General features: G+C 35.7%; 1 long non-coding RNA gene across 1 annotated transcript; it reads right to left on the minus strand.

Annotated features, from left to right (window-relative positions):
* LOC109826356 lies at nt 3,273-5,022 on the minus strand. The gene is made up of 3 exons (XR_002243287.1): nt 4,431-5,022; nt 3,853-3,940; nt 3,273-3,767 (listed from the first exon to the last, which is right to left on the minus strand). It is a non-coding gene; the product is annotated as an uncharacterized LOC109826356 (long non-coding RNA).

Consider the following 14,924-nt stretch of genomic DNA (forward strand, 5'->3'; position numbering starts at 1 on the left):
TGATCATCTCTATTTTGCTTGATCTTGTAGACCCAATTATTTTCAATAGCCTTCCTTCCTTGTGTAGTGACACAAGTACCAAGTCTTATTCTTATGAAGAGCTTTAATTTCTTTTTGCATTGTAGCCATTCACAAAGATACATCTATGTTATTTATATCTTCATAAAAAATTGATGGCTCACCATCCTCTGTTAGAAGACAGTATATAACTTTACTCTCCGTAATATTCTCCGAGTGCCAAGTCGGTGGTCTTCTGTCACAAGTTGACCTTCGAACTTCTGGAGCCTCGGACTCGACTGGTTCTTATACATCATGCTCCGGTGTTGCTTTAGAAGAATTTGGACCATTTTCTATCTGAACAACTACAGTCTCTGAGTCTTTCCTTGAACTGCTTTCTTTTTCTTTATTTTGTAGTTGGTTCTCTATAAAGATAATATCTATGCTAATGATAACATTGCGGGCAGTGGGATCCCACAAGTGATACCCCTTGACTCCATCGGTATCCCCTAAGAATATGTATTTTCTGAATTTTGAATCCATCTTTGTCATTTCTTGGGCATTGTACATCACGTACACTGACTTCCAAATATATAGAGATTGGTGTAATCACCTGGCTTGTCAGTCTACATCTTCATCGGTGTCTTTAACTGTATTACGGTTGATGGAGATCGATTGACCACATAACAGGCGATTTTTACTGTTTCCGCCTAAAAGATTTTATCTAGATTTACAGTTACCAACATAGCTCTTGTTCTTTCCAACAGAGTTCTGTTCATCCGCTCTGCCACTCCATTTTGTTGAGGAGTATAAGCAGTACTGAATTATCTTTTCTTGCTTTCTTGCTTGCAGAATGCAAGAAATTTACCATCTGTGTTTTTTCATCTCTCCGTCACTCTATTTTGTTGAGGAGTATAAGTAGTACTGAATTATCTTTTCTTGCTTTCTTGCTTGCAGAATGCAAGAAATTTACCATCTGTGTATTCTCCTCCATTATCTATCCTTAAGCACTTGATCTTCTTTTCAGGTTCAAGCTCGACTCGCGCTTTGTAGGCTTTAAAAGTTGAGAACACATCCGCCTTCTTTTTAATTGGATACACCTAACATCTCCTAGAATAATCATCAATAAAGGACACAAAATATTTTTCTCCTCCCATAGATGTAACTGGTGCTTGCCATACATCAGAATGAACCAGTTTTAGAATAGCCTTACTTCTAGAACTCGATGTGTTGAATTTCAGTCGATGATGTTAACTTATAACACAATACTCACAGAAAGGAAGAGCTACCGAATTAATTCTAAGAAGCAGTTTCTGATCGGAGAAAATCTTCAAGCCTCGTTCTGACATGTGGTCTAGTTTACGATGCCACATCATGGTTTGTTCTTCTCCATGGCTGGTTGATATCATACATGAATCAGCTTCATGCAGGGTTTCTCCCTTGAGCATGTATAGATTTGTAGCTATCTTTTCTCCTTTTATCATAACAAGCGCCCCTCTAATAATCTTCATGATCCCGTTTTCTATATGAGTCTTGCACTCGAGCTCATCTAATTATCCTAAAGATAATAGATTTTTCTTTAAGCCCTTCACATGTCGTACATCTTGAATGATGCGTATTGTATCATCAAATATTTTAATTTTGATAGTGCCAATACAAGAAATTTTCAGGGCATGATCATTGCCCATGAATACAAATCCTCCTGAGATAGGTTCATATTTGTGAAACCATTCTCTCCGTGAGGTCATGTGCCAGGAGGCTGCTGAATCTAGAAGCCAGACATTAGCAAACCTCTTTCCGCCTTCATCAACAGTGGTTGCTCCACTGTATAGAATTTCATCATCATCTGACGTGTTAACAACGCATCCTTGAGATGTTGATGGCTTTGAAGATATTTTATCACTACTCTTCTTATTGTGCAAACACTTCGATTTCACGTGCCTTCTTTTGCCATAATTATTGCATTTGATATTCATATTACTTCTTGATTTTGATCTACCATGAGTATGACACCCACTGGAGCCATGTTCCGTTGATCTTTCTCTCGTCACCGACAAGGCCTCCGCTTGTTGCAAACTTGCCTTCCTATCTTCCTTGTTCTTGCGCCGATTTTCTTCCTCCATAATAGCAGCTGCAACATCGTCGAAGACTAGATTATCCGTGAGGACATTGTTTGTTAGGTTGATGATGAGTTGATCATACAAGTCAGGTAGACTCTGAAGTAGAAGTTCTGCACATTCATTCACACCGATTGTATACCCTAACGTTGTGAATTGGGACAACAGTATGTTTACGGTGTTGATGTGGTCAGTCATTGATGTAGATTCCGCCATCCTCAAGTGTAAAGTCTTCTTTTTAAGAAGATTTTGTTGTGTAAGGATTTTGCCTCATATAGCTTAGTTAGAGTATCCCAAATCTCCTTTGTTGTCTTCTTCTCCTCTATGCTTGACAACACCCCGTTTGCTAATGCCAGATGGAGATTTATAATAGCATTTTCGTCCATCTTGTTCCACTTCTTATCATCTGTGATATCGTTTGACCTTGCACTGATGGTCGCTAGATAATTATCTTTTCTCAAGATAGCATTTATCTTTAATTTCCACAGTGAGAAATTACTCCCGTTGAATTTTACGATCTCGAACTTCGCCGATATTGCTTCTACCACAAATAGTAACTTCTTAATATCTCACGTAAACAGTAAATATATTTATGAATAGTAATCGTATCTATGAATAGTACCGTACTTGTGAATAGTATCATACTTGTGAATAATATCGTACTTATGAATAGTACCGTCGTTGTGAATAGTACCGTTGCCATCAAAGGGTAATTGATAATCTAACTTATTTTCTGATGTGGATGATTTACTTTTGGTGGCAGCCACAGAGCATACGATAAATAGATACACGTAATCTAATACAAGTTCTGATACCTCTTGTTGGGACAAACTCGGGGCCCAATAGAATAGGGTCTCAGTGAATAGTAGAGTGTAAGTAATAAAAAGAACACACATATTTTACGTGGAAAACCCCCTAAATAAATTTAGGGTAAAAACCACAAGCAAGAATAGAAGAATTCACTATGAGGAGAAACTTTTGAGTTACAATCTCTCTTTACAAGGAGAAACTCTCTTTATTTTTTCTCTCTTACTCTTCTATATGAGGAGTTGTTTCTGAGATTATTTTTTTCTGAAGTGTTTTAGGCCTATTTGTAGTGTTTGGGAAAACACTATGTACTAATAAGATAATATTATTTTACTATGCAACTTTTAATTTTTCAAAATTCTGCCTAGGACGGTGCCGAAAAATTTAATTTGTGGGCCTGCCCACTTTTTCCATTCAAATCTTGCGGCTGCTGACATGATATTGTTTAGAAATATAAGGTCGAACTTGAAGATGCCACTGACCAATGAAGATCATATTCTTACCTTATTTCTGAGAAGATTGTATTAGGAAATTACTAGTAAGTGAATTTGCTTATATCTCTAAAAATGTTGGTAGAAAAATAACATAACAGAAATATGCATGCATGGTTCAGTAATTTCTAAGTGTATTTGGATATATGTGCTTTCATTTTGGCAACAATTCCCATACAACTCCCTGTACTTCTCCCAATATTTCCTTCTCTCCCAAATATTTCCTCTCATCAGACAAAACTTATTACCTGCATCAGATACGAGCTCCTCCAAGGGACAGCTAACCATTTTCTACTCTGGAGCTGTCAATGATTTTGATAACATTCCTGCCGACAAGCTAATAGCACTATTTTCACTAGAAAAATGCATAAATATGAGGTTAAAGGTCAGGTATTAATAATATATTACTAATAACAGGTTCAAGAAATCACGCTTCTTACTGTTGAAAGCTCCTCATTGGATCCTATAAGCCCTTCAACCCCAAGTCCCCAACAGTAAAAGAGTCACCAAAATCTACCAAATTTTCCACTGTCACAAAATTGCAAGCAGGCAAAATTTTATCCACTTTTCATATTGATTTATATTAAAAAATATTTTAAATCTATATATTTATTCTTATCTATAATATAACTGTGGTAGAACCTACTATATTATCGTTCAGATCTTCCAATTACCTATAAAGTGTCTCTTCGTCGATTCCTAGAAAAACATTGTATCAGGTATGATGAAGTTTAATCTAAGGAGTACTTTGCATATTCAGATAATGACTTATGTTATCTCATTAAGCTACCTGTATGAAAACAAGGTTGACACTCATTATTTCTAATGGATAGAAATAGTAAAGACCAGGCAAAATGACTTAATACAGAAAAAGCTAAAGTTGATTACCATTATTGAATGGATATTTTGTCGTTTATGTTTGTAATAGCCCAGGAAAAAAAACATATAAAAAATGATAATATATATATAAAAAAATGATATAAAATAGAAATAAAAAAAAAGAGACAGAGAAACTTACCAGCTTGAGCTGTCCTGTTTACATCTCTTAGAGGATCGCTAGCTTCTTTTTATTGGAAGTAGGGACGGTTGAGTGAGGTGTTCAATTGTTGTAAACCCATGAAAACATAAACCTTGAAATCCTATCAGCTCATATTCATCCGTCCTTCTTTCCTCTCAACTCATCCCCTCATTTTCAAATCGTAACCCAAGCCAGTTAGAGAACGGAGGAATAGGAGAGGAAAAGAAGAAAATTGATCAGCATCCCCAAGTTCAAATAAGTTAAGGTATAACTTTATCCTCCTGTTTAATCTAAAATTTCTTGATTTAGAAGAAGTAAATCTGTTATAGAATACTAATAAACTGGTAAATTGATGTTTTGATTAACTGCTTTTGTAAATAAGAGAGAAAAAAAATACTAACCCTAGTTTTGGTAAGGATCTGACCGCCGGCCACCGCCGGCCACTCCTTATCACCGACGATCCCCTGGCCGCAGTTTTAGGGCTTTGGCGAGACAGTGAGAGCAAGAAAGAGAGAGAGAGAGAAAGAAAGAGAGAGAGGGGAGAAGAAAACCGAAAAAAAGAGAAGAAGAAGAGGGAACCGGAAAAAAAAACAAACAAAAAGAAGAAGCAGCAGCAGAAAGAAACGAAGGGAGGAGGAAGATGAACAGGTGATTTTTATAAAGGAGAGGAAAATTTGTTTTAAGCCCCTGAAACATGATTTTTTTTAAACAAACCTTATAGTAAAATGAGTTATTGTTGAAAATGACTGGAAAACATTTATCAGGCCCGTATCTTTTGTTCAGTTGTAAACAAGTCCAATCTGATGAATAAACAATAATTTCAGACTTGATAAATTCCCTATAACCCCTATATTATTATAAATTACTAAAAAGTCCAAAAGCTAGTGTATGAGAATTATAAAATTTTGATGAATTACCAAAGATAGCAACAAACTCATATGCACTGTAGAATTTAATTATTATTGATTATATTTGAATTTATTAGACTCTAGATTATGAATTGATGCACCTATAATATATGGTTGTTCTGAATTAATAATTAGTCATATATCTTACATAATAGGTTCTGGTTGATATTCGGGAAAATAATATTTTGAGAAAGTCGTGACCACTAGAGGTGAGTTCATTTCTCACTAGTATTTTATAATATAAAATTGCATGAGTTTTATATTTGATTATCTTGTGATGAAAAAAAAATAAATAATATGTCTTTTCATATATGTAAAGATTTGACCTATTTCTGTTGTGGTCTATCCTATAATACGATGTTAGCCTCGTACAATATATGAAAAGTAAATTTGATTTTTATATAAAATGTGGGAAAAAAAATGAATTTGGCTCTCATGCAATTTTCAAATAATCGTGGACATTGTTTTATCTGAATGTTTTGATAAGGTATTTGGAACGTATTTCAACAGTTTAACGGATTCAAAGATTTTGGTGACTTGGTATCTGATTAAAAAAAAACATCCGTAAACTGTTTTAACAGAAATAAGGAGCTTTATCTTGTCAATTTCATTTGAAATATCTGTAAATTCTGATATGCAAAGTATTTCTCATTTGACATGTGATCTTGATGTTTTCAAACCCTCAAATAGTCCACTATGGATTAGTTCTGCCTGCCATATGGTGAATGCACCTTTATTTGGCCCTTCTGTATTGGCCTTGGCCCTTCTGTATTGGCCCTTCTGAAATTTGTTCTGGCCCCTCTGTATTTGGCCAGTAGCCTATGGCAGTGTTAGATGTATTCGATTCCCGGGAATTATCTGTTATCTGATGCGGTTTACCCATTCCCTTGCTACTGGGCTAAAATTTGTAGCATTAGTGTGACATATTAGGTGATTATTATGTTTCATGAATTACTAGCTGGAAATGTGGAGCTAAGTGTTATACGGGGCTAAGTGCTACACGGTATGAACACGGTGGGAGCCACCTCTAGAGCCCGTAGAAACTACCACTAAAGTTCACATCGCCTGATAGTAATAGATTTATGATTTTGAGATTTGAACGTGAATTCGAAGAACACGACTCATCAGATTTAAGATTTTGACAATTGACTGCAAAACTAAGAAAATAATTGTCCTCTGGTTTTGCACCCAATTTAGTAATTTCTTTTCTTTATTAATGTTTACCTTGATTCAAAATTCTGATAATTGACTGTGAAATTGAGAAAATAATAATTCTCTGATTTTGTTCAAATTAGTAGTTCTTTTCCTTCTTAATGCTTACCTTGATTCAAAAGGGGTTTGATTCCAAGAAATTTCATAGTTTATTCAGTTGCACATGAGAAAGGAAATATAATTGTTTTATCTTTTCTTAAAAATGGCAATATTACGATATTTGGATCGTATTTTACTATCTTTGAAATTTCTCTTGCAAAACTTGAAATTTGTTATTTCTGAGAATTATTCTTATTACTATTTTATTAGTTATCTAGGAACTCTAGTGGGAAATGTTCTCACTGAGCGCTAGCTCTTCCCGTTGTTTTTAAATATTTTTTTCAGATCAGGCGTAGCTTCCTACTAGCCGACTTTTGGTTTGAACTTTTGGCTGAGAGGCGTTATATGGAAGGCCTCTTCATTTTGATGTTACCTTCAGCACCATTTATTTTGTTTTGTAAAATGCTTATGACGGTGAGCTTGTGGGCTGTAAGTACCGATCATATATATAGTTGCTCTGACTTCTATCATCAGCAGGTTTATGAATATTTGAAATAAACTATGTGATATGAAGTGCCAGGCTTGACCCGTGCATAAGACTTGTCTTAGGCATTGGTCGCTGCTGTTGCGCACCCCGTATTTTATGATATTCCGCTGTAGTTTTAGGGCGTGACAGTAAGGTGATATCAGAGCTTAGGTTTCGACGTTAGAAACCTTGTAGGACACATTATCATATTGTATATGCGCTAGATGAGTGTTAGCGTATGGGTCAATTATGTGATATATATGTCTGTATACATATGTATATATATGTATGCATATAAATATTTTATTATTTATAGGAAGATATGACTTCAGGTAATGAGCAAACCCCTCCTAACGGAGATAGGGATCTAAATCAGACGATAGGTGAAATGATGAGATCTAGAATTGCTCATGCATCCACCTTCGGAAACTCAATAGACAATAATGTATTGATAGATCTGCTGCAAGCGGTGACATCCGTAGTCACCAGACAACAAGATCAAATTGATCGCAATCAGACGAGTGGTCAAAAGGAGGAACACCCAAAATTAAGAAGTGGCATGGGAGAATTCAAGAAACTATCTCCACCCAGTTTTGAAGGGACAACTGATCCTATAATTGCTGAGCATTGGATCACAGAAATGGAAAATGTTTTTACATATATGAAATGCCCGGAGAGGAGAAGGTTGATTATGCAGTATACATGTTAAAAGACCGCGCTTACGGGTGATGGCAGATGCAGGTCAGGACATTGGGTGAGAATGCATACAAGATATCGTGGGAAGAATTTAAAAAGATTTTTTATGTAAAATACTTTCCCTCAACTGTTCGTAAACAAAAAGAACAGGAGTTTCGAAAATTGGAGCAAGATGACAAGGCGGTAGCTGAATATGAAGAAGAGTTCACTTACCTATCAAAATTTGTCATTCACTTGTTGGGTAATGAGGAAGATAGAGCTCGTCGATTCAAGGAAAGGCTTCGACCGGACATCCAGAAGATGGTCAGTGCAATTGAACTCCCTACATATGGAGAAGTGTTAAAGAATGCCTTGTTAATTGAGAAAAATGAAATTGATACAAAACCAAGAAATGAGACGAGCAGCTCCTACCCAAAGAAGCGGTTCTAGCAAGATAATCGTGGTGGAAGAAATAAAAATTGGAAAAATAAAAAGAAGAATTTTGGACGCAGAGAGGAACAATTTCCTACCCAGAAAACTTTAAGATGTGCTTTTTGTCATAAGCTGGGGCATGAAGCGAAAAGTTGTTAGAGAAATACTGGAGCTTGTTTGAGATGTGGTCAGAAAGATCACAAGATAGCAAATTGTCTCCTACAACAACCATCTCGGAATACTTTTCAGACTGGCCAGTCCAGTAGTGGGACCCGGTATCCTCAAGCCAAGGCCCGATTTTATTCTTTGACTGAGAAGGAAGCAGAAGCAAACAAGGGTATGGTGATAGGTACGCTAATTTTTACGTCGGTTCAGGCTCGAGTACTATTTGATTCTGGTGCATCGCATTCCTTTATTACTGCACAGTTTGTTAAGAGAAACCAATTACCATGTGATACCCTACAACAAGAATTGCTTGTTAGTACACCTGGAGGTAGCATATTAGTATCAAATTAGGGTTGTAAGGGGAAATTAATATTCTCGACAATGAGCTTCCAGCAGAACTAATTATGCTGGAAATGCATGATTTTGATATCATATTGGGATGGATTGGTTATCCTTAAATCATGCTACTATTTTATGTTGAGAAAAGAATGTAGTATTTAAATTTCCTGGCCAACCTGAATTTTGTTTTGAGAACGGAAAGTCTCAAGAACCCTTAAAAAATTATCTCATCTCTTAAAGCACATCGAGCGCTGAGGAGTGGATGTATGGGTTATTTGGCATCAGTTGAAATGATTAATGATAAAAAACCAAGCTTGGAAGAGATACCAATTGTCCGAGAATTTCCAGAGGTATTTCCAGATGAACTTCCAGGAATGCCCTCAGATAGAGAAATTGAATTTTCAATTGACCTAGTACTTGGTACGAGTCCTATTTCTAAGAATGGCACCTGCTGAATTGAGAGAGCTAAAAGTGCAACTGCAAGAACTTTTAGATAAAGGCTTCATTCGGCCGAGTGTGTCACCCTGGGGTGCACCAGTGTTATTTGTGAAGAAGAAAGATGGAAGTATGAGACTATGTATTGACTTCCGTGAGTTGAATAAAGTAACCATTCAGAACAAGTACCCATTACCAAGGATTGATGATCTATTTGATCAACTGCAAGGAGCTCAAGTATTTTCCAAAATTGATCTCCGTTCTGGTTACTATCAGTTACAAATCAAGCCAGAAGATGTGCCAAAGACTGCATTTCGAACCCGTTATGGTCATTATGAATTTTTAGTTTTACCATTCGGGCTCATAAATGCACCTGCGGCATTTATGGATCTTATGAACAGGGTATTTAAACTTTTCTTGGATCAGTTTGTTGTGGTATTTATTGATGATATTCTGATATACTCAAGAAGCAAAGAAGAACATGAAAAACACTTGAGACAGGTGTTGCACACATTAAAGAGAGAACAACTGTATGCGAAACTTAAGAAATGTGAATAAAGAGAGAACAACTGTATGCGAAACTTAAGAAATGTGAATTCTGGTTGGAGGAGGTAGCATTTCTTGGGTATGTAATCTCTAAGGAAGGGATTTCTGTGGACCCTGAAAGGTAAAAGCCATTGTTAAATGGGACAGACCGACTACGGTGACGGAGATCCGTAGATTTCTTGGTATGGCTGGTTACTATAGAAAATTTATGGAAGGATTCTCTCGCATTACTTCACCTCTGACACGTCTTACTTAGAAAGGAGTTAAATTCATTTGGTCAGATGAATGCGAGAAAAGCTTTCAAGAGCTAAAAAGTCGATTAGTGTCTGCTCCAATACTTGCATTACCCAGTGGAGACACAGGCTTTGCTATCTATAGTGATGCCTCTAGAAGAGGACTGGGATGTGTACTTATGCAAAATGGAAAAGTCATAGCATATGCTTCAAGGCAGTTAAAGCCTTATGAACAAAACTACTCCACTCATGATCTTGAGTTAGCGGTAGTAGTGTTTGCTCTCAAAATTTGGAGACATTATTTGTATGGAGTACATTGTGAAATATATACTGACCACAAGAGTTTGAAATATATATTTACCCAGAAGGAGTTGAATTTACGGCAAAGAAGATGGTTGGAGTTTCTGAAAGATTATGATATGACCATCAATTATCACCCTGGCAAGGCAAATGTTGTTGCTGATGCCTTGAGCCGCAAAAAATTCATGCAATTTAGCATGCCTAATTACTTCTCAAAGAAAAATATTGGAGAACTTGGATCGTACTGGAATTAAAATTAGAGTCCACCAAATTGGAGTTAAATTAGCAAATATGGTAATACAACATTCTTTACTAGATGAAGTTAAAGCAAACCAGCAGAATGATCCTCAACTGTTGAAGATAAAGAAAGATGTGGAAGAAGGCACTCGAGGAGAATTTAAAATACATAAAGATAGATCATTGAGGTTTGGAACTAGAGTTTGTGTGCCTAACATATCAGAGATAAAGAAAAAGATTCTAAAAGAGGCGCATCACTCTCTGTATACTATGCATCCTGGATCAACAAAAATGTATAAAGACCTGAAGGAAATATATTGGTGGAATAATATGAAGAAGGAAATTGTCACCTATGTTGCAGAATGTTTCACTTGCCAACAAGTAAAGGCTGAGCACCAGAGACCAGCTGGACTAGTCCATAACTTGGACATACCAATGTGGAAATGAGAAAAGATCACTATGGATTTCGTTATTGGCCTTCCAAAATCTTTGAGAAAGAATGATGCAATATGGGTAATTGTGGACCGGTTGATAAAGTCAGCACACTTTTTACCTATCAATATGAAATTTTCATTAGAAAAACTGACTAAAATGTACATTAAAGAGATAGTAAGATTGCATGGTGTACCAACATCAATAGTTTTTGACCGAGATCCTAGATTCACATCAGAATACTGGAAAAGTATGCATAGAGCTCTGCAGACTAAACTAAATTTTAGCTCAGCTTATCATCCACAGACAGATGGCCAATCAGAACGGACAATTCAAACACTAGAATATATGTTGAGATGTTGTGTTCTGGAGATGAAAGGATCGTGGGAAGATTATCTGTCTTTGGCCGAGTTTGCATATAATAATAGCTACCAAGCTAGCATTCAGATGGCACCATATTAACTTCTTTATGGAAGGAAGTGTAGGTCTTCTCTTCATTGGGATGATGTTGGAGAAAGGAAACTTCTTGGACCAGAATTGATACAACAAGCAATTGATAAAATTCAATTAGTTTGAGAACGTCTTCGCACAACACAAAGTCGTCAGAAGAGTTATGTTGATCAAAGAAGAAGAGAATTGGAGTTTCAAGTAGGCGATCATGTTTTCTTAAAGGTTTCGCCTACCCGAGGAGTAAAAAGATTTGGAATCCAAGAGAAGTTAAGCCCGAGATTCATTGGTCCTTTTGAGATTCTGGAACACGTTGGTCCAGTGGCGTACATATTAGCCTTACCACCATCCCTGTCTGGAGTGCACGATGTATTTCACATATCGATGCTTCGAAAGTTCATCCGAGATCTAAATGAGATCGTTGAGTTGTCTTCGGTAGAGCTCATGCCAGATTTGACCTATGAGGAAAGACCAGAACGCATTGTGGATTTTAAAGAACAAGTACTTAGACACCGAATAATCAAATATGTGAAAGTTTAGTGGAAGAATCACTCTGAAAAAGAAGCTACTTGGCAGACTGAAGATTCTATGCGAGAGAGATATCAAGCTATTTGAAATATATGTATGTTAAGTTTCGAGGACGAAACTTTTTATTAGGTGGGGAGAGTGTAATAGCCCAGGAAAAAAACATATAAAAAATGATAATATATATATAAAAAATGATATAAAATAGAAATATAAAAAAAAAGAGACAGAGAAACTTACCAGCTTGAGCTGTCCTGTTTACATCACTTAGAGGATCGCTGGCTTCTTTTTATTGGAAGCTAGGGACGGTTGAGTGAGGTGTTCAATTGTTGTAAACCCATGAAAACATAAACCTTGAAATTCTATCAGCTCATATTCATCCGTCCTTCTTTCCTCTCAACTCATCCCCTCATTTTCAAAGCGTAACCCAAGCCAGTTAGAGAACGGAGGAATAGGAGAGGAAAAGAAGAAAATTGATCAGCATCCCCAAGTTCAAATCAGTTAAGGTATAACTTTATCCTCCTGTTTAATCTAAAATTTCTTGATTTAGAAGAAGTAAATCTGTTATAGAATACTAATAAACTGGTAAATTGATGTTTTGATTAACTACTTTTGTAAATAAGAGAGGAAAAAAAATACTAACCCTAGTTTTGGTAAGCGTCTGACCGTCGGCCACCGCCGGCCACTCCTTATCACCGACGATCCCCTGGCCGCAGTTTTAGGGCTTTGGCGAGACAGTGAGAGGAAGAAAGAGAGAGAGAGAGAGAGAAAGAAAGAGAGAGAGGGGAGAAGAAAACCGAAAAAAAGAGAAGAAGAAGAGGGAACCGGAAAAAAAAAACAAACAAAAAGAAGAAGCAGCAGGAGAAAGAAACGAAGGGAGGAGGAAGATGAACAGGTGATTTTTATAAAGGAGAGGAAAATTTGTTTTAAGCCCCTGAAACATGAATTTTTTTAAAACAAGCCTTATAGTAAAATGAGTTATTCTTGAAAATGACTGGAAAACATTTATTAGGCCCCTATCTTTTGTTCAGTTGTAAACAAGTCCAATCTGATGAATAAACAATAATTTCAGACTTGATAAATTCCCTATAACCCCTATATTATTATAAATTACTAAAAAGTCCAAAAGCTAGTGTATGAGAATTATAAAATTTTGATGAATTACCAAAGATATTATAAATTACTAAAAAGTCCAAAAGCTAGTGTATGAGAATTATAAAATTTTGATGAATTACCAAAGATAGCAACAAACTCATATGCATTGTAGAATTTAATTATTATTGATTATATTTGAATTTATTAGACTCTAGATTATGAATTGATGCACCTATAATATATGGTTGTTCTGAATTAATAATTAGTCATATATCTTACATTATAGGTTCTGGTTGATATTTGGGAAAATAATATTTTGAGAAAGTCGTGACCACTAGAGGTGAGTTCATTTCTCACTAGTATTTTATAATATAAAATCGCATGAGTTTTATATTTTATTATCTTGTGATGAAAAAAAAAATATGTCTTTTCATATATGTAAAGATTTGACCTATTTCTGTTGTGGTCTATCCTATAATACGATGTTAGCCTCGTACAATATATGAAAAGTAAATTTGATTTTTATATAAAATGCGGAAAAAAATGAATTTGGCTTTCATGCAATTTTCAAATAATCGTGGACATTGTTTTATCTGAATGTTTTGATAAGGTATTTGGAACATATTTCAACAGTTTAACGGATTCAAAGAATTTGGTGACTTGGTATCTGATAAAAGAAAAAAATAAACATCTGTAAATTGTTTTAACAGAAATAAGGAGCTTTATCTTGTCAATTTCATTTGAAATATCTGCAAATTCTGATATGCAAAGTATTTCTCATTTGACATGTGATCTTGATGTTTTCAAACCCTCAAATAGTCCACTATGGATTAGTTCTGCCTGCCATATGGTGAATGCACCTTTATTTGGCCCTTCTGTATTGGCCTTGGCCCTTCTGTATTGGCCCTTCTAAAATCTGTTTCTGGCCCCTCTGTATTTGGTCAGTAGCCTATGGCAGTGTTAGGTGCATTCGATTCCCAGGAACTATCTGTTATCTGATGCGGTTTACGCATTCCCTTGCTACTGGGCTAAAATTCGTAGCCTTAGTGTGACATATGAGGTGATTATTGTGTTTCATGAATTACTAGCTGGAAATGTAGAGCTAAGTGTTATACGGGGCTAAGTGCTACACGGTATGAACACGGTGGGAGCCACCTCTAGAGCCCGCAGAAACTACCACTAAAGTTCACATCGCCTGATAGTAATAGATTTATGATTTTGAGATTTGAACGTGAATTCGAAGAACACGACTCATCAAATTTAAGATTTTGACAATTGACTGCGAAACTAAGAAAATAATTGTCCTCTGGTTTTGCACCCAATTTAGTAATTTCTTTTCTTTATTAATGTTAACCTTGATTCAAAATTCTGATAATTGACTGTGAAATTGAGAAAACAACAATTCTTTGATTTTGTACAAATTAGTAGTTCTTTTCCTTCTTAATGCTTACCTTGATTCAAAAGGGGTTTGATTCCAACAAATTTCATAGTTTATTCAGTTGCACATGAGAAAGGAAATATAATTGTTATATCTTTTCTTAAAAATGGTAATATTACGATATTTGGATCGTATTTTACTATCTTTGAAATTTCTCTTGCAAAACTGAAATTCGTTATTTCTGAGAATTATTCTTATTACTATTTTGTTAGTTATCTAGGAACTCTAGTGGGAAATGTTCTCACTGAGCGCTAGCTCACCCCGTTGTTTTTAAATATTTTTTTCAGATCAGGCGTAGCTTCCTACTAGCCGACTTTTGGTTTGAACTTTTGGCTGAGAGGCGTTATATGGAGGGCCTCTTCATTTTGATGTTACCTTCAGCACCATTTATTTTGTTTTGTAAAATGCTTATGACGGTGAGCTTGTGAGCTGTAAGTACCGATCATATATATAGTTGCTCTGACTTCTATCATTAGCAGGTTTATGAATATTTGAAATAAACTATGTGAT

The sequence above is a fragment of the Asparagus officinalis genome, chromosome 10, assembly GCF_001876935.1.
Source record: "Asparagus officinalis chromosome 10, Aspof.V1, whole genome shotgun sequence".
NCBI classification, from domain to species: domain Eukaryota; kingdom Viridiplantae; phylum Streptophyta; class Magnoliopsida; order Asparagales; family Asparagaceae; genus Asparagus; species Asparagus officinalis.